This window comes from Oncorhynchus gorbuscha, linkage group LG02, assembly GCF_021184085.1.
Source record: "Oncorhynchus gorbuscha isolate QuinsamMale2020 ecotype Even-year linkage group LG02, OgorEven_v1.0, whole genome shotgun sequence".
NCBI lineage: Eukaryota > Metazoa > Chordata > Actinopteri > Salmoniformes > Salmonidae > Oncorhynchus > Oncorhynchus gorbuscha.
In genome coordinates, this window is record NC_060174.1 from 46900172 (window position 1) to 46928140 (window position 27969).

The window sequence follows — 27969 nt, forward strand, 5'->3', positions numbered from 1 at the left end:
GCTTTCATTGATTTCAGAGATGGGTGATGGCAATACCGGACACCCCGATGGCTATAGCACAGATAGAACCATGAGATAGATATTTCACCGGATGTATACATGTGAAGCATCCCGTTGGCGTTTCCACTCACTAATAAATATGGGAGGACGCCCAGTAGCTGGCAGTGGGAGAATTAAAAACGTTTCATTTTTTGAAACCTTTATTTAACCAGGTAGGCCAGTTGAGAAAAAGTTCTCATTTACAACTGTGACCTGGCCAAGATAAAGCAAAGCAGTGCGACAAAAACAACAACAGAGTTACACATAGGATTAACCAACGTACAGTTTGTAATATAATACAAAAATGTGTATACAGTGTGTGCAAATGAAGTAAGGAGGTAAGGCAATAAATAGACCAATAGTAATTACAATTTAGCAATTTACACTGGAGTGATATGTATGCAGATGAGGATGTGCAAGTAGAAATACTGGTGTGCAAAAGAGCAGAAAAACAAAAACAAATATGGGATGAGGTAGGTAGTTGGTTGGATGGATGGGCTATTTACAGATGGGCTGTGTACAGCTGCAGCGATTGGTAAACGGCTCTGACAGCTAACGCTTAAAGTTAGTGAGGGAGATATGTCTCCAACTTCAGTGATTTTTGCAATTTGTTCCAGTCATTGGCAGCAGAGAACTGGAAGGAAAGGTGGCTTGGCTTTGGGGATGACCAGTGAAATATACCTGCTGGAGAGTGTGCTACGGGTGGGTGCTGCTATGGTGACCAGTGAGCTGAGATAAGGCAAAGTAGGTAACATCTCCACCCCGCTGATCCTCAGCACTGAGGCCCCACAAGGGTGCGTTCTGAGCCCTCTCCTGTACTCCCTCTTCACCCACGACTGCGTGGCCATGCACGCCTCCAACTCAATCATCAAGTTTGCAGATGACACTACAGTGGTAGGCTTGATTACCAACAACGAAGAGATGGCTACAGGTAGGAGGTGAGGGCCCTCGGAGTGTGGTGTCAGGAAAATAACCTCAACGTCAACAAAACAAAGGAGATGATCGTGGACTTCAGGAAACAGCAGAGAGAACACCCACCTATCCACATCGACGGGACAGTAGTGGAGAGGGTAGTACGTTTTAAGTTCCTCGGCATACACATCACAGACAAACTGAATTGGTCCACTCACACAGACAGCATCGTGAAGAAGGCGCAGCAGCGCCTCTTCAACCTCAGGAGGCTGAAGAAATTCGGCTTGTCACCAAAAGCACTCACAAACTTCTACAGATGCACAATCGAGAGCATCCTGGTGGGCTGTATCACCGCCTGGTACGGCAACTGCTCCGCCCACAACCGTAAGGCTCTCCAGAGGGTAGTGAGGTCTGCACAACGCATCACCGGGGGCAAACTACCAGGATACCTACACCACCTGATGTCACAGGAAGGCCATAAAGATCATCAAGGACAACAACCACCCGAGCCACTGCCTTCTCACCCCGCTATCATCCAGAAGGCGAGGTCAGTACAGGTGCAAAGCAGGGACCAAGAGACTGAAAAACAGCGATCAAGGCCATCAGACTGTTAAACAGCCACCACTAACATTGAGTGGCTGCTGCCAACATACTGACTCAACTCCAGCCACTTTAATATTGGGAAAATTGATGTAATAAATGTATCACTAGCCACTTTAAACAATGCCACTTAATATAATGTTTAATACCCTACATTACTCTTCTCATATGTATATACTGTACTCTATACCATCTACTGCATCTTGCCATCTTTATGTAATTCATGTATCACTAGCCACTTTAAACAATGCCACTTTTATATGTTTACATACCCTACATTACTCTTCTCATATGTATATACTGTACTCGATACCATCTACTGCATCTTGCCTATGCCGTTCTGTATCATCACTCATTCACATATCTTTATGTACATATTCTTCATCCATTTACACTTGTGTGTATAAGGTAGTTGTGGAATTGTTAAGTTAGATTGCTCGTTGGTTATTACTGCATTGTCGGAACTAGAAGCACAAGCATTTCGCATGTGTATGTGACAAATTAAATTAGATTTTTTTTAAAGCGGCTGTAGTCCGAGCTAAAGGTAAAGATCACTAGCATTGGCTAGCAATGACTAAATAGCTAGTAGCTAATTAGCTGGCTAGCGGCTGATGGAGTTTCCAGTTATAAGGTCTAAAAAAACAGCAGATCCGTACCACATTGCGTGATGTAGGTTGCATTAAGGTATACAAAGTTTTAAAAAAGGATTGAAAGACCTGATTGAGTTCTTGCACATGCATTTCAGAGTAGGCGTTCAAATGCAGATACATGCTAGAATGCGCCAATAGGCTCTTTTGGAAACGACAGGCTGTGGTCTATCTTGGGTAGTTATAAAAAATATTTAGCAATAGTGTAGCAGGGCTGTAAGAGGGTCCATTGCAGGTTTGGGTAACTTAATGACCCATGAAGGAAATGGAGCAGTACTTACCCAACTGTCTATAGGGGGCTCTTAAAGAAAAACATGCTCATCAGTCTCATACAAATTCACAAGGATACAGTATACAGTAAAATCACTCTTTTCCAAATATGTTCAGTTAAAATAGAGCCACTGGCCAGCTTTATTCAAATAGTCTTATTAATTCCTTCAGGCTTGTTTTGAGAAGATGTCTCTACAAATCAGTGAGTGCTTTGGGATGGATTGAGTGGTAATTCAGGGTTTGGTGAGTGTAACGGTTCTCTTTAGGTGAAGGAGAGACAGACCGAAATGCAGCGTGGCTATTGCGATCCATGTTTAATGAAACAAAGTAAACACGAATCAAATACAAAAACAATAAACGTACCACGAAAACCGAAACAGCCTAATACTGGTGCAAAGTAACACAGCGACAGTAACAAGGACATCAAGACACTAAGGACAATCACCCACAAAACCCAACACCAAACAGGCTACCTAAATATGGTTCCCAATCAGAGACAATGGCAAACACCTGCCTCTGATTGAGAACCATATCAGGCCAAACATAGAACTAGACAAACTAGACATGTAACATAGAATGCCCAACCAGCTCACACCCTGACCAACCAAAACATAGAAACATACAAAGCAAACTATGGTCAGGGTGTGACAGTGAGCTCCAGAAGCTGGTGCAGGATAGTCTTTTGGCCGTAGCGGACTTGCAGTGCCCTCCTTTCCCGGCTACTCAGTTAAGCATGGCCATCTTTATCCTTCAGCAGTACCTTGTCCTTCTGCATGTCCTCCCCAAATGGGTCCAGTATTAAAGGGACTGAAGCGTGCACTAGACGCCTCCACAGAGGGTCCAGACTTGGCAGGCCCTCGTTGGACAGTGCCTGCAACATTTTCTCCTCATCGTCGTCTTCTGCCTCCTCCCAGCCTTCGTTATCACTAAAGTCCTCAAACTCCTCCACTGACCTGCACAGGATCTAGGGAGAGAGGCAAACACCAATGCAAACCGGATAGTCTTAAATATAAGTCTGCCTGCACTCGAGTGAGTTACTATGGTTATGTTTTGGTCATGGTTACCTTGAGTGCTGTTTAGTTGAGGGACCCTGACTTTCCAAAGATGAAGACTCCCTTGTCTCCCACAATTTCCATCTCATGCCAAAACTCCACTTCTCCACCAAGAGGTGCTGTTTAGCTTCAGACTCAGTCACTGGGATTGGGAAGCACAGGATAGGACAAGACAGACTGATTTAAAGTGTCAATGGAAAACCATAAGGAGATGTGAAGTACTCAGGATCATTTAGAAATGTGGTCTCTTATTTGTGTTGATTCAGTGTGAAGATATTTACGTGTAGTGTATTTGGAAAAAAATGTGTCAGGTGTCTCTATCCACCCCTACTCATCCGTCTGTGTGTTCAGTGTGTTACAGTCACCTTGCACATCTGCTTTGTATATGTTGGACAAGGGTATGTCTGCAGTGTCGTTGCTGTTGCTTTGATCTGGCTCGGCAAATCATGTGTAGGAGCTGCCAGTTGGCCATCTGACCATACGTGTTGAAGACTTCCTCTCCTTTCTGGGTACTTTACATGGACACAATCTTCAAATACTCCTGTAGATGCAGAGAGAAAGGAGAGAAAGGGACATATCATCACAGCATAACATATTGTATTCTTGCTTTAAACCCACTACATAAGATCAGTTTACAGAATATCAACTGTAGTTTTTTACATATAGGTGTGTACTCCAGATTGCCGTTGTGATTGGTTTAACAAGGTTTAACATGTACCGAATGGCCACCATCATGGGGGGATTGGGGCACTCATTCAGGGGCTCCTGGAAACTGCAGAGTAAAAGAAAGGAAGGAAATGAGAAACAGTGGATTATGGGATTGTATTCAGACCCAAACGGAAAGCACTTGAAGCATATCCACAGCACTACAGTACAAGTGTCAAAACAGTTGTTACTTCTGTCAGTAACCACCGAAATGGACAACATACATAGGACACTCCTTTTCAAAATCTTTAGAAGTAAATCACCTCCACTCCATAGAGTGATTGGCCATGTTTTGGGACACAAGCAATGTTGACTGTTTAACCTCTAAAAAGACAGAAAAGAGAGAAAAGGTGGATATGTCAAATTTAAACAGCTGTAACCCTTATTTCAGGTTGTAGATATATTTACATGACCTCCACTGGAGGACTTGTGGGTTTGGCAGTAAAAATAAACACGGGTTACCACTGAACTATAACTTGTAGTTTCTCTGGACCAAGTGATATAGCCAGCAGTCACGAACAATTTGCTTTACCTCTTTTTCCTTATACTGTATAGTAAGACACTGATCTCACCTGGGGTGTGGTGTGTGGAAACAAATCGCTCAATCACACAAGAGGGGTTTGATGTGCAGAAATCATCACCCAATCACAGGAGTGGCTTTTAAAAGGAATATTATGGAGAATCTGGGTTGCATGTATGGTGCCAGAAACAAACCTGTTTCCCCCAAAACAGCTCACGTTGCAAATATTAATTGCAATAGCTATTCTAGCCAGTTTCGACTCGGTTTATTTTTTTACTGGCAATATGTTGGTGTGTCTAAAATGTATCCCAATATGGGTCTTAATTGTGCTTAAGTAGGGTTGCAAAGGTACCGGCAATTTACCAAAGTTACTGGAACCTTCTGTAATTTGTGTTATTAAGAGATGGCAATCTATCTAACTTTGGTCATTTATATTTGAATAACTTCATTTAAAAAAATCACATATAGTATTTATTCTTTATATCGGTGTTCATATTGTCCATGTGTTTGAGTTTTTAGTGGATAGACCATATGGTTCAAGAGAAAATTGCATAATTAATTAAAAAAACAATGGCATTATTTATAACTCTGCAACTCTTCAAACCATTAACATTTTTTCAACTGCTACCAGTTTGGTGCCAAAACATTTACAACAAAGACATAGAGGGTAAAATAAATAAAAGTGTGCAAAAATATATATAAAGGAAGCAAGTCGGGAAGCAAGTTTAGGGAGTGAGTGTTTTAATAAATAAAATAAAATATGAACACGGAACACAAACAACGCACCAACATGAAAACAGAATCAAGAACCAAGAGGAGTGACAGATATAGGGAAGATAATCAAGGAGGTGATGGAGTCCAGATGAGTGTCATGAGGCGCAGGTGCGCAAGACGATGGTGACACGTGTGCGGGATAATCAGCAGCCTGACGACCTAGAAGCCAGAGAGGGAGTATACGTGGCAATACCCTTCCTTTGCAACCCTATGCATAAGAATCATATATTGTATCTTATATTTTGGATGTATGATCAACTTTGTCAATTATGCTGCATTAACAATATACATACATTTTATACTTGACAGGAGGAAAATATCAAATAATAAGCATTAACACCGAATGCACAGAAGTCAGCTCAGATTCACCCCCAATACACCTAGGTCTGTGAAGTGGAGGGCTTTTTACTTATTGTGGACAATGTCTTTATACTTTTTCTGGATATTGAATGTGATTCCTTGCTGTTGCGTTTCCACCCTTCACACCACTGCAGGAAGCTTTGGAGAGGGTCGCTGCCCTCTGTCTTCAGGAAACAAGGATCATCAGACCCCCACAACAACCAACAATGCAGGCTGGTTAGGTAGGATTAAATATCACGTTAAAAAAAACGCACTATCAAAGATTCTTATTAATCTAGCTAGTTACGGGTTATTAACTTGCTACCTACATAGCGTTCATAACTTGCAAGCTACATAGCATTCATAACTTAAAATCGTTTACCAAAGCACTAACGGTAGCTAGTCACATCATTGCCTGGAAACCCGACGTTGAATTGCATTGAATTCTATCAAATCATGATGTCAGTAATCTTCAGGTCGGAAAGTCGGAGCTCTAGAAAGATGCCAGAGTTTCCGACTTGGAATTCCGAGTTGGATGACCTTTCAAGACACGTTTTCCCAGTTGGAGCTCTTGTTTTTCCCCGAGTTCCAAGTTGTCTTGAACGCACTGAAGTCCAGTTGTTTTATATAATCAGAGGGGAAGAGAGATGGCCTACTCGGCGGAAAATCCCTCCAGCAGGTGGTGTTTTTTAATGTTTTTCCAACCAAGCAATGAGTTTTTGTATTGAGGTAACGGAGAGAGTGTCGAATAGGTCATAAAAAAAGGAATGGCTTATTTTCTACATGATGTTTATTTGATCAAATATAAGTTTCGGAATGCTTAAATTGTTATGAGTGTACTGACATATAAGTAGGACATGTTACACGTGGACCATTTCAACAAACTGAAATGGTCCACCCATACAGAGAGTGTGGTGAAGAAGGCACAACAGCACCTCTTCAACTTCAGGAGGCTGAAGAAATGTGGCTTGTCACCTAAAACCCTCACAAACTTTTACAGATGCACAATTGAGAGCATCCTGTCGGGCTGTATCACTGCCTGGTACTGCAACTGCAACTGCACAGGCCCACAAACACAAGGCTTTCTAGAGGGTGGTGCTGTCAGCACAACGCATCACCGGGGGAAAACTACCTGCCCTCCAAGACACCTACAGCACCCAATGTCACAGGAAGGCCAAAAAGATCACCAAGGACATCACCAGCCACTGCCTGTTCACCCCACTACCATCCAGAAGGCGAGGCCAGTACAGGTACATCAAAGCTGGGACCAAGAGACTGAAAAATAGCTTCTATCTCAAGGCCATCAGAATGCTAAATAGACGTTACTGACACAGAGAGGCATGCTGCCTACATACCCTCAAAATCATTGGCCACTTAATAAATGGATCACTAGTCACTTTAATAATGCGTACATATCTTGCATTACTAATTTATTTAGCTAGGCAAGTCAGTTAAGAACAAATTATTATTTACAATGACAGCCTAGGAACAGTGGGTTAACTGCCTTGTTCAGGGGCAGAACAACAGATTGTCAGCTCAGGGATTCGATCTAGCAACCTTTCAGTTACTGGCCCAATGCTCTAACTACTAGCCTACCTGCCGCCCCTCATACAGTATGTATATACTGTATTCTATACCATCTATTGCATCTTGCCTATGCCGCTTGGTCATCGCTCCTCCATATATTTATATGTACATATTCATATTCCTTTACTTAGATTTGTGTGTATTGGGTAGTTGTTGTGGAATTGTTAAATTACTTAGATATTACTGCACTGTCTGAACTAGAAGCACAAGCATTTCGCTACACTCGTATTAACATCTGCTAAACATGTGTATGTGACCAATAAAATGCGATTTTACTTTAAAAATATATATATCGGAGTGGTCTCGAGATGGCTATGCATATTCATGACATGATGCTATAGTAGCATAGCATCTCTCCATTGAATACAGGCGGTTGACATCAACAACACTCATCAAATATTTAAAAAAGGATTACAATAAGGGGATGTATACACCAATCCAAAGAAAGGATAGGCGGGAGCTAGACAGCCTGCTACGTCGCTTTGTGGACACTGACTCCCAGGGTGAAGAGACATGTACGCTACATGAACAAAGGTATGTGGACACCTGCTCGTCGAACATCTCATTCCAAAATCATGGGCATTAATACGGAGTTGGTCCCCCCTTTGCTGCTACAATAGCCTCCACTCTTCTGGGAAGGCTTTCCACTAGATGTTGGAACATTGCTGCGGGGACTTGCTTCCATTCAGCAACAAGAGCATTAGTGAGGTCAGGCACTAATGTTTGGCGATTATGCCTTGAGACCAAGGGCTCTGTGCAGGCCAGTCAATTTCTTCCACACCAATCTCGACAAACCATTTCTGTATGGACCTTGCTTTGTGCACGGGGGGCATTGTCATGCTGAAACAGGAAACGGCCTTCCCCAAACTGTTGCCACAAAGTTGGAAGAATAGAGTCGTCTAGAATGTCATTGTATGCTGTAGGGTTAAGATTTCCCTTAACTGGAACTAAGGAGCCTAACCCGAACCATGAAAACAGCCCCAGACCATTATTGCTCCTCCACCAAACCTTACAGTTGGCACTATGCATGGGGCAAGGTAGCGTTCTCCTGGCATCCGCCAAACCCAGATTCATCCGACTTCGATGGTGAAGTGTGATTCATCACTCCAGAGAATGCGCTTCCAATGCACCAGAGTCAAATGGCGGCAAGCTTTACACCACTCCAACCAACGCTTGACAATGCGCATGGTGATCTTAGGCTTATGTGCAGCTACTTGGCCATGGAAACTAATTTCATGAAGCTCCCGATGAACAGTTCTTGTGCTGACGATGCTTCCAGAGGCAGTTTGTAACTCGGACTAAGTGTTGCAACCACGGACACGCTACGAGCTTCAGCAATCGGTGGTCCTGTTCTGTGAGCTTGTGGCCTACCACATTGGAAATGTGGCATTCTTTGACGGTGCCATGTTGAAAGTCACTGAGCTCTTCAGTAAGGCCGTTCTACTGCCTATGTTTGTCTATGGAGATTGCATGGCTGTGTGCTCGATTTTATATACCTGTCAGCAATGGGTGTGGCTGAAATAGCCGAATTGACTGATTTGAAGGGGTGTCCACATACTTGGCCATGTAATGTATCTACTCTAGAATCCTGTCCTCCCTGGACTGCTTTCCCAGACCAACATTTCTCAGGATCATCAGGGCAAAGCAACAGTGATCTCTCCAGCTAGGTCCATAGTTCATCATGATGACTCCTGAACCTGCAAATATTGTGCAATGTTTATGCTCTGTCATGCTGTGTTATGTCATATCGCTTGTCTATTACAAAGTAACAGCTTCTTCCATTTGAGTCGCCAATCTCATTCAGGGGTGCTACCTGACTGTTGCATTGAAACTGTCTCTCATGAGGACTGCTACAGGAAAGGAAGACCCAGAGTTACCTCTGCTGCAGAGGATAAGTTCATTAGAGTTACCAGGCTCAGAAATTGCAGCCCAAATAAATGCTGTCACGTCCTGACGTTAGTTCCTTTTTTATGTCTCTATTTTAGTTTGGTCAGGGTGTGAGTTGAGGTGGGCATTATATGTGTTGTTTTTGTATTTCAGTGTTAGGCCTGGTATGTTTCCCAATCAGTGGCAGCTGTTTATCGTTGTCTCTGATTGAGAACCATACGTAGGCAGCCTGTTTTCCCACTATGATTTGTGGGTAGGTGTTTTCTGTTTTGTGTTTCTGCACCTGACAGGACTGTTTAGTTTTCGTTCATTCTCTTTGTTATTTTGTTTTGTGTTCAGTTTTAAATAAAAGCTGCGCTTTGGTCCACACCTTCCTCAGACGAACATCCTTACAGAACCTACCCACCACCAAAAAAGGACCAAGCAGCGTGGTAACCAGGAGCAGAGGGTTTTGGACTTCTGGACTTGGGAGGAAATACTGGAAGGCAAGGGACCCAGGACACAGGCTGGGGAATATCGCCGCCCCAAGGAAGATCTGGAGGCAGCGAGAGGTAGGCAGCGCACACAAGTGCCATGCGAGAGTGGGCATCCAGCCAGGGCGTATTGTGCCGGCTCAGCGTGTTTGGTCTCCGGTACGCCGTTTCGGCCCAGGTTATCCTGCGCCGGCTCTGCGTGCTGTCTCCGTGCAGGGCAAATGTGGGCATTGAGCCTAAGGGAGAGGTGCGAGTGGTATGCACCTGATCTCCAGTGCTCACCCACAGCCCGGTTCAACCTGTGCCTGCACTCTGGAGGGTCCGGGCTAAAGGGGTCATCCAGTCTGGAGGAGTGGTGCCAAGGCTGCGCACCAGAACTCTAGTGCTACCCCACAGCCCGGTCCATCCGGTGCCTCCTCCACGCACCAGGCCTCCTGTAGGTCTCCCCAGCCTGGTGGGTGCTGTGGCAGCCCCACACACTAGGCTGTCTCTCCACCTCCTCCCTTCAGGTTCTCCCGCCTGTCCTGCGCTTCCAGAGTCTCCCGCCTGTCCGGTGCTGCCAGAGTCTCCAGCCTATTCGGGGCCCACTGTAAGGGCCCCCAGTCTGGGGTCTGCGGCGAGAGTCGCTGCTCCAAAGGCGCCACTTAAGTGGGCCAAGACTATGGTGGAGTGGGGTCCACGTCCCGCGCCAGAGCCACCACCGCAGCCAGATGCCCACCCAGACCCTCCCCTAAGGGGTTTTGCGGCTGGAGTCCGTACCTTTGGGGGGGGGGGGGGGGGTACTGTCATGTCCTGATCTTAGTTCCTTTTTTATGTCTCGATTTTAGTTTGGTTGTTATTTTGTTTTGTGTTCAGTTTAAATAAAAGTAACATGAACACTTACCACGCTGCGCTTTGGTCCACACCTTCCTCAGACGAACATCGTTACAAATGCCGAGTTCAAGTAACAGACACATCTCAGCATCAACTGTTCAGAGGAGTCGTGAATCAGGCCTTCGTGGTTGAATTGCTGCAAACAACCCACTACTAAAGGACACCAACAAGAAGACGACACTTGCTTGGGCAAAGAAACAGGAGCAATGGACATTAGACCGGTGGAAATTTGTCCTTTTGGTCTGATGAGTCCAAATTTGAGATTATTGGTTCCAACCGCCGTGTCTTTGTGAGATGCAGAGTAGGTGAACGGATGATCTCCGCATTACAACCTGTAATTAAAATAGATTTTTAGATGGGGTTGTATCATTTGATTTACACAACATGCCTACCACTTAGAAGATGCAAAATATTTTTTTTGTGAAACAAATAAGATTTTTTTTATTTATTTGAGCATGCATAACTATTCACCCCCCAAAAGTCAATACTTTGTAGAGCCACCTTTTGCAGCAATTACAGCTGCAAGTCTCTTGGGGTATGCCTCTATAAGCTCGGCACATCTAGCCGCTGGGGTTTTTGTCCATTCTTCACGGCAAAAGTGCTCCAGCTCCTTCAAGTCGGATGTGTTCCTGCTGGTGTACAGCAATCTTTAAGTCATACCACAGATTCTCAATTAGATTGAGGTCTGGGCTTTGATTAGGCCATTCCAAGACATTTTAAATGTTTCCCCTTAAACCACTCGAGTGTTGCTTTAGCAGTATGCTTAGGGTCATTGTCCTGCTGGAAGGTGTACCTCCGTCCCAGTCTAAAATCTCTGGAAGACTGAAACAGGTTTCCCTCAAGAATTTCCCTGTATTTAGCGCCATCCATCATTCCTTCAATTCTGGTCAGTCCCAATTCTGGTTGCCCAGTCCCTGCCATTGAAAAACATCCCCACAACATGATGCTGCCACCACCATGCTTCACTGTGGGGATGGTATTCTCGGGGTGATGAGGTGTTGGGTTTGCACCAGACAGTGTTTTCCTTGATGGCCAAAAAGCAACATTTTAGTCTCATCTGACCAGAGTACCTTCTTCCATACGTTTGGGGAGTCTCCCACATGCCTTTTTTCTTTAAGCAATGGATTTTTTATGGCCACTCTCTGTTCAATAGACAGATACTCCAATCTCTGCTGTGGAGCTTTGCAGCTCCTTCAGGGTTATCTTTGGTCTCTTTGTTGCCTCTCTGATTAATGTCCTCCTTGCCTGGTCCGTGAGTTTTGGTGGTGCCATATTCTTTACATTTTTTATAATGGATTTAATGGTGCTCCATGGGATGTTCAAAATTTCAGATTGTTTTTATAACCCAACCCTGATCTGTACTTCTCCATAACTTTGTCCCTGACCTGTTTGGAGAGCTAATTGGTTTTCATGGTGCCGCTTGCTTGGTGATGCCCCTTGCTTAGTGATGTTGCAGACTCTGGGGCCTTTCAGAACAGGTGTGTGTGTGTGTGTGTGTGTGTGTGTGTGTGTGTGTATATGTGTGTGTGTGTGTGTGTGTGTGTGTATATATATATATATATATACTGAGATCATGTGACAGATCATGTGACACTTAGATTGCACACAGGTGGAATTTATTTAACTAATTATGTGACTTATGAAGGTAATTGGTTGTACCAGATCTTATTTAGGCTCTTCATTGCAAAGGTGGTGAATACATATGCATGCACCACTTTTCCGTTTGAATTTTTTGTTTTTTTTTGTTTGTTGAAACAAGTCATTTTTCACTTCACCCATTTGGACTATTTTGTGTATGTCTATTACATGAAATCTAAATAAAATCCATTTAAATGTCAGGTTGTAATGCAACAAAATAGGAAAACACCAAGGGGGATGAATACTTTTGCAAGACAATGCATATTACAGAATGTCCCGATCGTCGTAATGATTGGACCAAGGTACATTATCCTTTAATAAATGCACACGGAACAAAAACAACAAACTACCAAACGAAACATGAAGCTACTGGTGTGCACACAGGCAACTAACTGTAGACAAGATCCCACAAAACACAATGGGGAAAATGGCTACCTAAATATGATCCCCAATCAGAGACAACATTAAACAGCTGTGTCTGATTGGGAACCATACCAGGCCAACATAAATCATTAATCACCTAGATGACCCACCCTAGTCATTATCACGCCCCAACCAACACAGAGAATAAACAGCTCTCTATGGTCAGGGCGTGACACAGAAACACTACAGACAAGACCGAACTGTCCGATCTGAACAGCCATTCAGTGGTCCTGGTAGTCTGGGTAGAATAAGAGCAGAAGAAAACATGAGCAAAATTGAAATAAGAGACAATAGTATATGTGAAATACATAACAACATAATAAAGAAATAAGATGATGATGAGATTGGTAAATACATAATATACTACCAACCTAATCTGTATATTTCTCAGAAGAATGTATCTTCTTAAGGATTGCTCGGTCTTTGGCCAGCTTCTCCATGAACTCCTGGCAGGGGAGGGTGATGTTTGTCTTCACAATAAGCATGGCCTTGATGGTAGGAACAGTGAACCTATTTCTTGCTGCTGTCCATATATCATTCATTTGGGAGAACACTCTTGACTGGTGCCTTACTTCTAGGTAAGCACATGACAACAGACACTAATCTAGCCAGGTTAGTGTGTGGGATGTCATTCTCTTCGAAGTGGGTAACCACTGTGTCTCAGATGTTTTCCATTCTTCAAGCGATTCCCCCTTCAGGAACTCTTGCAGGCCGGTAACCCTGTCAAACAATGCATCCTCATTGATGGTCACATTGGGGCATTTTTCCTGCAGTGTGGCTGCTGCCTTCTAGATCTCTTCACTTTGATGTTGCCTTTTTAAAAGGAGACAATGTCAATCTTTTAGATTATGTAAAAATGATCTTACAATATCTGACTACTATTGGCAGCAGCTTTACATGTCCATGACTGACGCATCAATGGACAGGGACACAAATTCAACCTGGTCTAGGTCCGGGTGTTACCAAAGTAGTTGCCCATGTTGCTAACACGTTACTCACTATGGCGTAACTATGATTGTGTCGCATGGTGTGGTATGCAAAGACACCTTCCTGCACAGCTAAATCATATTCTTCTTGGGAAAGATCTACCTTCTTGAAGAATGTGGTGACAGAGGGCATACCAACACGGGCAATCAGAGGCTTTATGCTTTTTCACCTGTTGATGTTCTACCCCTGTCGTTCTTCCTCCGCTGCCAATTGAAAAAGAGGAATTGCAGAGTGCAGTGAGGAACGCCACTAGATTGTAGCTTGTGCTAGCCTTGCCCAAATCTCAGTGTTATCAAGGTTGGTGTGAAACTGTTATAACATGTGTTCTCTCTCTTCCCTGTGAAAGTCAATATGGTTTATAGGTGGTGTGGAACATGTGAGTGACCATTGTTCCAGATGAGGGATTGTTGGAAACTGACATTTTTTGTAACTAACTAATTGACATGAGCAAGTTTTTACTATGTTTATAACTATATAAGTGGACCAATTAATTGGTTAGATGGAATGATTTATGAGCAAGTGTATATGTGGCCGGAGGCAAAGTACAAAGGGGGCCTGTTGCTGAGACAGAATGTTTCTATAAGGGTGAGGTAAGTCCCGAGGCAAAGGAACCTACGCAGGCCCAGAGTAGTGGCCTAGAAGATGGTAATAGTAGAAGGAGTCCTGAACCAAAGGAACAAAACGCAAGCCTGGAATGGCCCAGAAGTTAACTTCACTAGAGCATTGGCAGGAAAAATGCCTTTTAAGACTATGATCAACAATGTATTATGAATCTTAATGGACCAAATGCTTGCTCTGTTGGGTTTGTGGTGACAGCTATGAGAACCGTTCCAAACAATGAGAAGATCTGAAGGATCCGTTTAAGAGACGACAAACCTCCTGGAATGAGAAGTGACACCACTCACACTTAGGCACATATCTCCAGGTACTTTGGTGTGTTTTCCCTGGGTATGGAGTTGCATGACCTAATACGTGACTTAGATCAAATTGGCAATGCTACTCGAAATGCCCGGGAACAATTGAATGGGGAAATAAAATAATTGTGTAAATTGGCTCTGCAAAACAGAGAGGCTCTTGGCAATCTTTTGCCAGGTCAATGGGGAGCACTTGTGCAATCATTGGCGATTAATGTTGTACTTTTGTCCCAGATCACTCTTCTAATATGACTGATCTCACCAAATACATTGCCACTGCTACTTGGTTGGAATCCCTGGAAGTTGGCGATCCCAAATTGCCAAATGCGCTGCAGCATGTGTTTTATGCTTAGTTTGCCTAGTGTTATTAACATGCTGTGTATGTGTATTTTTAATTTTTTTATAAATTCACTCCAGTCAATAGAAGTACAACCTTTATTAGGATACTATTACCATACTAATTCGATTGTATAACCCAGAATGAAGGGTTTGAAGGTGTCGTTCTCATTACATTTAGGGAGTAGGGAATGTGGAGGAAAATGGATCGTCTGGAGACTGCCTTGAACTGTACATATTGTCTCATAAAATCCTGAGTTCCTGTAGGTGCTGGGTAGAGGTATTTGGGGGAGACGGTCATGACTCCCTCCTCAGACCTTTTGGCAGAACCCCCAGAATATGTTCTATAAGTTAAGATAGGAGACGGTGCCAGACACATGCAGGAACCAACCTATGAACCATGCCTATGTATCTTGTCTGTGTAAGCAGTATATAAGAGAACTAACGGGACTAATGCCCCATAGAAGCTCACTGCAGACCCGTACTTTATGCATCTAAGTTTGACTGTGGCCTCTCCAGCTTGCTGTTAATAAAGAATGATTCATTTAAGATTGACTTCTGGTGTCCCTGGTGGTCATTTCCACAACATTAGTATGGCTGAGGGATTGGTATATAGTATTTTAATCATATTAATTAAATTGGAGCCGAGTCCCATATGTTCAGAAACCGATCAAAGATATGATAGACTAGAATTATCAAAAGCTTTTTCTGCATCAAGATGTATAACTGCCAAAGGAGCTTTGGTTTCTGATGAAGCATGTAAGATATAATAGACGACGGCGGTTATCTGAGAATAATTGTATTTTAACAAACCTGAGACGGGACGACAGAATTTTTGAAAATAGGTTAATATCTGTGAGAGCACTGGATTGTTGGAAAGCGTATGACACCTTTCCAACAACCCAGTTTGTCAACTTTTTGCCCTGCTAGAGCTGCCCCGGTCAACTGTAAGTGCTGTTATTGTGAAGTGGAAACGTCTAGGGCCAACAATGGCTCAGCCGGGAAGTGGTAGTCTACATAAAGCTCACAGATTGGGACCGCTGAGTGCTGTAGCGTGTAAAAATAATCTGTCCTTGGTTGCAACACTCATTGTGTAACGGTTTTCTAGGTGTGGTGAAGGAGAGTCGGACCAAAACGCAGCGTGTAGATTGCGATCCATGTTTAATGAACAAAAACGTAACACGACTCTAAAAGACAAACACTATAAAACAAAGAATGTAACGAAAACCGAAACAGCCTATACTAGTGTAAACTAACACAGACAGGAACAAGGACACTAAGGACAATCACCCACATCAAACTCAAAGAATATGGCTGCCTAAATATGGTTCCCAATCAGAGACAACGATAAACACCTGCCTCTGATTGAGAACCACTCCAGACAGCCATAGACTTTGCTAGATCACCCCACTAGCTACAATCCCAATATATACACACCAAAACCCCAAGACAAAACACACCACAATACAAAAACCCCATGCCACACCCTGGCCTGACCCAATACATAAAGATAAACACAAAATACTTCGACCAGGGCGTGACACATTGTCGAGTTCCAAACTGCCTATGAAAGTAACATCAGCACAATAACTGTTCGTCGGGAGCTTCATGAAATGGGTTTCCATGGCCGCACACAAGCTTAAGATCACCATGCACAATGCCAAGCATCGGCTGGAGTGGTGTAAAGCTCGCCACCATTGGAGACTGGTGCAGTGGAAACGCGTTCTCTGGAGTGATGAATCACGCTTCTCCATCTGGCAGTCCGACGGACGAATTTGGGTTTGGCGGATGCCAGGAGAACGCTACCTGTCCCAATGCATAGTGCCAACTGTAAAGTCTGGTGGAGGAGCAATAATGGTCTGGGGCTGTTTTCATGGGTCGAGCTAGGCGCCTTAGTTCCAGCTAAGGGAAATTTTAACGCTACAGCATATAATGACATTCTAGACGATTCTATGATTCCAACTTTGTGGCAACAGTTTGGGGAAGGCCCTTTCCTGTTTCAGCATGACAATGCCCCCGTGCACAAAGCGAGGTTCATACAGAAATAGTTTCTTGAGATCGGTGTGGAAGAACTTGACTGGCCTGCACAGAGCCCTGACCTCAACCCCATCAAACACCTTTGGGATGAATTGGAACCCGACTGCGAGCCAGGCCTAATCGCCCAACATCAGTGCCTGTCCTCACTAAGGCTCTTGTGGCTGAATGGATACAAAGCCACGCAGTGATGTTCCAACATCTAGTGGAAAGCCTTCCCAGCAGAGTGGAGGCTGTTATAGCAGCAAAGTGGGGACCAACTCCATATTAATGCCCATGATTTTGGAATGAGATTTTCGACGAGGAGGTGTCCACATACTTTTGTTCATGTTGTGTGTATATATTACATAACTCAAATATACTTACTTAAGAAAATGTTTCCCGACAAATGACAAATTAAAACACATCTGTGTGTCAAACACATATAAAACAAATGATAGCTGGCTAGACTAACTACCGGTCTAAAAAATTGACATGGCCTATTGTCAGCTAATTGTGTGACTGACATAACGAGAGAAACTGTTGATGCACAACCAAATTTCGAAATTGCACCTGGTGTATTCTTACTCTCAATAGTAAGTTGAGAGGGGCCCTAAGTAACCGCTTATATTGCTTATGCCTGGAGCTGGCCCTGACTACCTAGCATGCTATTTTGTTGCTAGTAACCACATGACAAACCATGCTGGACAATGCTAGCTTGGCTAAGTTAGCATGGCTAGTTAGGGAATGTTGGCCGTGACTCATCCTTTTCTTGTGTTTGTGGCCAAAGCATAAATTACAGGGGGAAAAAACACTTTAAAAACTTGCTTGCAATTTCCTCGTATGAGGTGACCTCACATACTTTGGCCAGATGTCTCATTGGCTAAGTTGGCCAATGAGACCGGTATTTGCCAACACCATTTTATTGTTTGTGTACGGCCACACCATTCATGTTGCTTTTTTTTTTCCAAAGTTGCTTTTTAACATAATACATTTTTTACATTTTGGAAGGAAGACAAGTTTACTCATATTGTAATTAATTATATGTAATATTTCATACAAATCTGGAAACAGTGAACAGCTACTTTAAGCTACCTAAACTCCCATGAAAAAAATCACACACACGTTGTCTAGTTCATTCAGGTAGCTGTCAGCGAAGTCCATTGGTTTTACTAGGAACTCGGATCTTCTTACGCTCAATGACCATGTCAACGGCAATCTGTTTACTGGAGTCTACAAGTTAAGACAGGAATCCATACTTTTGTTTTGTGTACCTGGCCACTGTCTCCAAATGCTCAGTTTGGATTGGATTTGTACCACATGTGCAAAAATGTTTACTTTGGGAGACAGTGGCCAGATAAACAAAACCAAAGCACGGATTGCTATCTTACCTTGTCCATAGACTAATTACAGGGCAAGGAAACCATTATGCAAATTGGGTGAAGTATCCTTTTAAGTCCAGATCTGACTAACATGAAGTGATAAACCTATTAAATTGGTATAATACCATAGCCCAGGGTCCATTAGTGATCTTCACATTCTCAGTGAAGATAAGAATAAAGAACTTAAGAAAGTTGTCACCATAATCATAGCGGGACCCAAATAGTACAAGATAAAGGATATTGAATTAAGATTTATGGAAGATAGTGTGAAGGTCCATGGTTTTCCCTGTACAAAATACAAATATATAGTAGTATTTATTAATGATGAAATCAGTTAAATTACTAATATGATACTTTTGTTTACCACAAAGAAAGATTCATGTCCATTTTAAATGTTCTACTTTCCTACCAACACTTTTCTCCAAGGGTGCAATGATATATGATGTCTCCTCCAGAATCCTCTCCTCCATTGACTTCTTTACCAGACCAAAGTTTCTCAGGGTCATCAGGGTGAAGAGACGTTGCTCTCACCAGTGTGAGCCCTATTTCGAAAGAATGAAACCTGGGGAGGGGATTTTTAAAAATCTGACGAGCAGCTTACATTATAAGATTTTGAAGAAAATAAAAACTATAATCAGAGGGTAGTTTCAGGAGCTCTGCACAGTAAATAAAAAATGCATAATTTCTAAATTATTAAATATATTTCTGGTTGATTCTAAAAATAGAAGAGTTTTTGTTGCTATGACCTTCCCCTTGTGGAGTGGTTGAGCATAAGGTTTTGGGATCTTCCTGTAAAGTCCACAGCCTTGGTAACCAGGGCCTCCTTCATAGATTTAAGTCCATTGAGAATATGCAGCTGGCCTTCGACCAATATAAAGTCTGAAAACCTTCCCAGAGTGATCTGCCAACTACTTGGGAAAGGGCACATGAGGACACATTGCATATAACACAGTAACACTGTGATTACAAGTGATGCAAGATAACATCACCCTTTGATGAAGAAATGACAATAAAAATATGAATAAGAATAAGAAATATGAATAAGTTTCATAGAGTGTTAGATGTCGAGTATCTCCCCAGATTGCTTAGTGACCATTCTCCTCTGGTATTATCAATCTCCATTCCTACCAAGGTAAATGGAGCATATAGATGGAGACTAAATTCTACACTCCTAAAGCAACCTGAATTTTGTGCATTCATCAAAGAGCAGATCAATATTTTTACTTTGACAAACAAACCCTCTGCTCCTGACAGCTTCATTCTTTGGGACACATTGAAGGCCTATCTGAGGGGACAGATTATTTCCTATACTAAAGGGCTGAAGAAAAAACACGGTGCGGAACTGAGTGCCCTTGAATCTGAAATCTCCGAGCTAGAGAAAACCTACCAAAGAGGCCCGACTAAAGATCTATACAGGCTTTTGGTAAATAAAAAACTTAAATATAATATTCTGAACACATATCAAGCTGAGAGGGCCATCACAAAACAGCGTTATTATGAGCTTGGAGAGAAAGCTCACAAAGTATTGGCATGTCAATTGAAAGCAGAGGAAAGTAGAGGACAATTAATGCCATAGAAACTCTTACTAATGAGATATCTTTCGACCCTACTGAAATTAATAATACTTTTAAGAAATACTATGAAGACCTCTACACTTCCCAATCAAGTGATAATCTATCAGAGATCGACTCCTTTCTCTCCTCTCTCAACCTCCCATGCTTGTCAGGGGAAGACAGTGAGCACCTGAGTGAACACTTCTCAGTTCCTGAATTGTTGGAGGCCATTAAATCCTTACCTTCTAATAAATCTCCTGGGGAGGATGGCTTCCCTCCAGAGTTCTATAAAGAATTTAGGGAGCTGTTGGTCCCCTACGTTATGGAGGTACTTAAAAAAGCCAGAGAAGACAACTGCTTTCCAGAGTCCTTCTCTCAAGCAGTGATTACTGTAATCCACAAGAAAGGGAAAAACCCGCTAAAGTGCGCCTCCTATTGACCAATCTCTCTCCTTAACACAGATTGTAAACTGGTCACCAAGATGCTATCTAAGAGGCTGGAGTCATGTCTTCCCCTGTTGGTCAACCCAGATCAGACTGGCTTCATAATTAATAGATTGTCCTCCAATAATCTCAGAAGGTTCTTTGATATAATTCACCTTGCTAACAAAAACAAAATACCTAGTGTCGCAGTCTCCCTCGACGCTGAAAAGGCCTTTGATAGGGTTGAATGGCCATACCTCTTTCGCGTCTTGGAAAAGTTCGGTTTAGGTACCGTGTTTGTAAATTTGATAAAATCACTCTACAAATCTCCTAAAGCTAGGATTGCTACCAATGGGATTACTTCCTCCTCTTTCCCTCTTTATAGGGGGAACAGACAAGGTTGCCCAATTAGCCCCCACCTCTTTGCCCTCGCCATCGAACCGTTGGCTGAGGCTATTAGAACGTGCCCTGACATACATGGCTTTGAGGTGGGCCCCCATACCCATAAATTATCACTCTTTGCGGATGACCTTATCTTATTTCTAACAAACCCAGAACACTTCCTCTCACTTGCAGATCCTACTACAGTGTTATAGTTCTTTCTCTGGATATAAGGTCAATTTTGATAAAAGTGAAATCTTACCGTTGTCTGTCTTTGACCATCATACCATCAAGCACAAGTTTCCTTTTAAATGGTCGCCTATGGGCTTCACATATTTGGGCATAATGGTGGATGGTAATCTGAACAACCTCTATAAACTCAACCTGGCCAGTTTGTTGCAAAAGGTGGAGGTTGACCTTTGTAAATGGATGGACTTACCTCTCACTCTACTGGGTAGAATCAATGTAATTAAAACAAATGTCCTGCCCAGGTTTCTATATCTGTTTCAATCTCTCCCTATCCCTGTTCCCGCAGCATTTTTTTCCTCTCTCGACAAGCTGACCAGACGGTTTATCTGGCACGGCAAAACCCCTAGGGTTGGCCTGGATAAACTGACCCTTGATTACAGTCAAGGGGGCTTAAACCTCCCCAATTTTAGAATGTACTACTGGGCTGCACAGTCTAGGTTTCTGGCTCAGAGGTGTGACAATGGTCCCTCTCCGTCATGGTTGAACATTGAAAAACTTGAGGTAAATGATGACACTGGAGCTGATTTGTTTTACAAATGGGACAGAAAATCTATAAAAACCATCACAGACAACCCTTTAATCATACATTCTGTCCTGGCATGGTGCAAACTGCATGAGCTGTTTGGACGAGGGGGATTCCTTTCCCCTAAAACCCCTTTATGGAACAATAGATTGATCCCTATGTTTTTCCAGAATAGTAACTTTAGACCATGGTCTGATAAGGGGATCACTCTTCTGGAACATTGTTACGGGGAGGGAGTTCTTATGTCTTTTGATCAGCTGAAACAGAAATACCACTTGCCTAACAGGGACTTCTTTAGCTACCTACAACTACGAAACTTTATTAGGGTGACTCTCAAGGGACAATGGAACCTACCTAAGATGTCACCTATTGAACAACTCTGCCACGCAGACCAACCACTGTTCAAGACCATTTCCCATGTTTACAATGCTCTTATGTCAGGACTAACACTGCCTGGGCTAGATAAACCCCGACTTAGATGGGAGAAAGATCTGGGTATTGATCTTGATGAGGATCTATGGAGTGACCTATGCAGGGATGGGGTTACATCCACATTGAACTCCAGACAGAGACTGATCCAGTTTAATTTCCTCCATCAGCTCTATATCACCCCATCTAGACTGCACAAGTTCAACCCAGATATCTCCTCCCTATGTTTTAGATGTGGCTCAGATGAAGGAACATTCCTCCATTCCACTTGGCAGTGTTCAAAACTACACTATTTCTGGCAGGGGGTATGCGATACCATATCCTCAATTCACGGGGTTGCATTCCCTTTAGACCCGGAGGTCTGTCTACTGGGTAACTTTACTAACACCAATCTTAGGCAAAGCCATACTATAAAGCTAACAGAAATATTGCTAGCGATTGCCAAGAAATGTATTTGTCATGCAGGTGAAAGAGGACCCAAAAGCGACTTGGCGAAAACAGAGTCTTTAATCCAGTAAAGTGAATACAAACAAAAAAACACAACTTTCACTCGAAATGACGAGGACTAACTGGAGACTCGATCTTGAACAGCAGGTGAACAGCAGGTTGCCTCGGGAAGGCACTCGAACCAGACAGACTCAGACACCTGCTCACCACGCAGCATCTGAGGAAAACACGACACGACAGGGCGATACACAATCACAGCACGGTGAATTCTAAACAAGGAACCGACAGGACAGGAACGGAACACAAAGGAAGAAATAGGGACTCTAATCAGGGGAAAGGATCGGGAACAGGTGTGGGAAGACTAAATGATTGATTAGGGGAATAGGAACAGCTGGGAGCAGGAACGGAACGATAGAGAGAAGAGAGAGCGAGAGAGTGAGAGAGGGAGGGGGAGAGAGAGGGATAGAAAGAGGGAAAGAACCTAATAAGACCAGCAGAGGGAAACGAATAGAATGGGAAGCACAGGGACAAGACAAGATAATAAATGACAAAACATGACAGTACCCCCCACTCACCGAGCGCCTCCTGGCGCACTCGAGGAGGAATCCTGGCGGCAACGGAGGAAATCATCGATGAGTGAACGGTCCAGCACGTCCCGAGACGGAACCCAACTCCTCTCCTCAGGACCGTAACCCTCCCAATCCACTAAGTATTGGTGACCCCGTCCCCGAGAACGCATGTCCATGATCTTATGTACCTTGTAAATAGGTGCGCTCTCGACAAGGACGGGAGGGGGGAGGGAAGACGAACGGGGGTGCGAAGAAAGGGCTTGACACAGGAGACATGGAAGACAGGATGGACGCGACGAAGATGTCGCGGAAGAAGCAGTCGCACAGCGACAGGATTGACGACCTGGGAGACACGGAACGGACCAATGAACCGCGGAGTCAACTTACGAGAAGCTGTCGTAAGAGGAAGGTTGCGAGTGGAAAGCCACACTCTCTGGCCGCAACAATACCTTGGACTCTTAATCCTGCGTTTATTGGCGGCTCTCACAGTCTGTGCCCTGTAACGGCAAAGTGCAGACCTCACCCTCCTCCAGGTGCGCTCACAACGTTGGACAAACGCTTGAGCGGAGGGAACGCTGGACTCGGCAAGCTGGGATGAGAACAGAGGAGGCTGGTAACCCAGACTACTCTGAAACGGAGATAACCCGGTAGCAGACGAAGGAAGCGAATTGTGAGCGTATTCTGCCCAGGGGAGCTGTTCTGCCCAAGACGCAGGGTTTCTGAAAGAAAGGCTGCGTAGTATGCGACCAATCGTCTGATTGGCCCTCTCTGCTTGACCGTTAGACTGGGGATGAAACCCGGAAGAGAGACTGACGGACGCACCAATCAAACGACAGAACTCCCTCCAAAACTGTGACGTGAATTGCGGGCCTCTGTCTGAAACGGCGTCTAACGGGAGGCCATGAATTCTGAATACATTCTCGATAATGATTTGTGCCGTCTCCTTAGCGGAAGGAAGTTTAGCGAGGGGAATGAAATGTGCCGCCTTAGAGAACCTATCGACAACCGTAAGAATCACAGTCTTCCCCGCAGACAAAGGCAGACCGGTAATGAAGTCTAGGGCGATGTGAGACCATGGTCGAGAAGGAATGGGGAGCGGTCTGAGACGACCGGCAGGAGGAGAGTTACCTGACTTAGTCTGCGCGCAGTCCGAACAAGCAGCCACGAAACGGCGCGTGTCACGCTCCTGAGTCGGCCACCAAAAGCGCTGGCGAATAGACGCAAGAGTGCCTCGAACACCGGGATGACCAGCTAACTTGGCAGAGTGAGCCCACTGAAGAACAGCCAGACGAGTGGAAACAGGAACGAAAAGGAGGTTACTAGGACAAGCGCGCGGCGACGCAGTGTGCGTGAGTGCTTGCCTAACCTGTCTTTCAATTCCCCAGACTGTTAACCCGACAACACGCCCATAAGGAAGAATCCCCTCGGGATCAGTAGAAGCCACAGAAGAACTAAACAGACGGGATAAGGCATCAGGCTTGGTGTTCTTGCTACCCGGACGGTAAGAAATCACAAACTCGAAACGAGCGAAAAACAACGCCCAACGAGCTTGACGGGCATTAAGTCGTTTGGCAGAACGGATGTACTCAAGGTTCTTATGGTCTGTCCAAACGACAAAAGGAACGGTCGCCCCCTCCAACCACTGTCGCCATTCGCCTAGGGCTAAGCGGATGGCGAGCAGTTCACGGTTACCCACATCATAGTTGCGCTCAGATGGCGACAGGCGATGAGAAAAATAAGCGCAAGGATGAACCTTATCGTCAGACTGGAAGCGCTGGGATAGAATGGCTCCCACGCCTACCTCTGAAGCGTCAACCTCGACAATGAATTGTCTAGTGACGTCAGGAGTAACGAGGATAGGAGCGGACGTAAAACGTTCTTTTAGAAGATCAAAAGCTCCCTGGGCGGAACCGGACCACTTAAAACACGTCTTGACAGAAGTAAGAGCTGTGAGAGGGGCAGCAACTTGACCGAAATTACGAATGAAACGCCGATAGAAATTAGCGAAACCTAAAAAGCGCTGCAACTCGACACGTGACCTTGGAACGGGCCAATCACTGACAGCTTGGACCTTAGCGGAATCCATCTGAATGCCTTCAGCGGAAATAACGGAACCGAGAAAAGTAACGGAGGAGACATGAAAAGAGCACTTCTCAGACTTTACGTAGAGACAATTCTCTAAAAGGCGCTGTAGGACACGTCGAACGTGCTGAACATGAATCTCGAGTGACGGAGAAAAAATCAGGATATCGTCAAGATAGACAAAAACAAAGATGTTCAGCATGTCTCTCAGAACATCATTAACTAATGCCTGAAAAACAGCTGGCGCATTGGCGAGACCAAACGGCAGAACCCGGTACTCAAAATGCCCTAACGGAGTGTTAAACGCCGTTTTCCACTCGTCCCCTCTCTGATGCGCACGAGATGGTAAGCGTTACGAAGGTCCAACTTAGTAAAGCACCTGGCTCCCTGCAGAATCTCGAAGGCTGATGACATAAGGGGAAGCGGATAACGATTCTTAACCGTTATGTCATTCAGCCCTCGATAATCCACGCAGGGGCGCAGAGTACCGTCCTTCTTCTTAACAAAAAGAACCCCGCCCCGGCCGGAGAGGAAGAAGGCACTATGGTACCGGCGTCAAGAGACACAGACAAATAATCCTCGAGAGCCTTACGTTCGGGAGCCGACAGAGAGTATAGTCTACCCCGAGAAGGAGTGGTCCCCGGAAGGAGATCAATACTACAATCATACGACCGGTGAGGAGGAAGGGAGTTGGCTCGGGACCGACTGAAGACCGTGCGCAGATCATGATATTCCTCCGGCACTCCTGTCAAATCGCCAGGTTCCTCCTGAGAAGTAGGGACAGAAGAAACGGGAGGGATGGCAGACATTAAACACTTCACATGACAAGAAACGTTCCAGGATAGGATAGAATTACTAGACCAATTAATAGAAGGATTATGACATACTAGCCAGGGATGACCCAAAACAACAGGTGTAAACGGTGAACGAAAAATCAAAAAAGAAATAGTCTCACTGTGGTTACCAGATACTGTGAGGGTTAAAGGTAGTGTCTCAAATCTGATACTGGGAAGATGACTACCATCTAAGGCGAACATGGGCGTAGGCTTATCTAACTCTCTGAAAGGAATGTCATGTTTCCGAACCCATGCTTCGTCCATGAAACAACCCTCAGCCCCAGAGTCTATCAAGGCACTACATGTAGCACCCGAACCGGTCCAGCGTAGATGGACCGACAAAGTAGTACAGGATTTTGATGGAGAGACTTGAGTAGTTGCGCTCACCTGTAGCCCTCCGCTTACAGATGAGCTCTGGCCTTTTACTGGACATGAATTAACAAAATGTCCAGCAACTCCGCAATAGAGGCACAGGCGGTTGGTGATCCTCCGTTCCCTCTCCTTAGTCGAGATGCGAATCCCTCCCAGCTGCATGGGCTCAGACTCTGAGCCAGAGGAGGGAGATGGTTGCGATGCGGAGCAGGGAAACACCGTTGATGCGAGCTCTCTTCCACGAGCCCGGTGACGAAGATCTACCCGTCGTTCTATGCGGATGGCGAGAGCAATCAAAGAGTCCACATCTGAAGGAACCTCCCGGGAGAGAATCTCATCCTTAACCACTGCGTGGAGTCCCTCCAGAAAACGAGCGAGCAGCGCCGGCTCGTTCCACTCACTAGAGGCAGCAAGAGTGCGAAACTCAATAGAATAATCCGTTATGGACCGTTCACCTTGGCATAAGGAAGCCAGGGCCCTAGAAGCCTCCCTACCAAAAACTGAACGGTCAAAAACCCGAATCATCTCCTCTTTAAAGTTCTGGAACTTGTTAGAGCAATCAGCCCTTGCCTCCCAGATAGCTGTGCCCCATTCTCGAGCCCGGCCAGTAAGGAGTGAAATGACGTAAGCAACCCGAGCTCTCTCTCTAGAGTATGTGTTGGGTTGGAGAGAGAACACAATCTCACACTGCGTGAGAAAGGAGCGGCACTCAGTGGGCTGCCCGGAGTAGCAAGGTGGGTTATTAACCCTAGGTTCTGGAGGCTCGACAGGCCAGGAAGTAACAGGTGGCACGAGACGTAGACTCTGGAACTGTCCAGAGAGGTCGGAAACCTGAGCGGCCAGGTTCTCCACGGCATGGCGAGCAGCAGACAATTCCTGCTCGTGTCTGCCGAGCATGGCTCCTTGGATCTCGACGGCAGTGTAACGAGCGTCTGAAGTCGCTGGGTCCATTCCTTGGTCGGTTCCTTCTGTCATGCAGGTGAAAGAGGACCCAAAAGCGACTTGGCGAAAACAGAGTCTTTAATCCAGTAAAGTGAATACAAACAAAAAACACAACTTTCACTCGAAATGACGAGGACTAACTGGAGACTCGATCTTGAACAGCAGGTGAACAGCAGGTTGCCTCGGGAAGGCACTCGAACCAGACAGACTCAGACACCTGCTCACCACGCAGCATCTGAGGAAAACACGACACGACAGGGCGATACACAATCACAGCACGGTGAATTCTAAACAAGGAACCGACAGGACAGGAACGGAACACAAAGGAAGAAATAGGGACTCTAATCAGGGGAAAGGATCGGGAACAGGTGTGGGAAGACTAAATGATTGATTAGGGGAATAGGAACAGCTGGGAGCAGGAACGGAACGATAGAGAGAAGAGAGAGCGAGAGAGTGAGAGAGGGAGGGGGAGAGAGAGGGATAGAAAGAGGGAAAGAACCTAATAAGACCAGCAGAGGGAAACGAATAGAATGGGAAGCACAGGGACAAGACAAGATAATAAATGACAAAACATGACAGTATTGCCTTGAAATGGAAATTGGATTCCTCCCTGCCAGTTAATAGTTGTATCCCTTTGGAGAAAATCACTTACTGCTTGAGGAATAAGTTAAAGACATTTTACAGAATTTGGAAACCTTTTATTGACTATATGGAGAATCTCCCCCCCACATCTCATTGATTGAATCTATATATAATCCTCACATAATGTTTCACACGTAACGTATAATATGTA

General features: G+C 44.5%; 1 pseudogene; it reads right to left on the reverse strand.

The window, feature by feature from the left end:
- Window positions 1-3105: 3105 nt before the first annotated feature.
- Window positions 3106-13718, reverse strand: LOC123990294 (annotated as a pseudogene).
- Between the last annotated feature and the right edge of the window lie 14251 nt (window positions 13719-27969).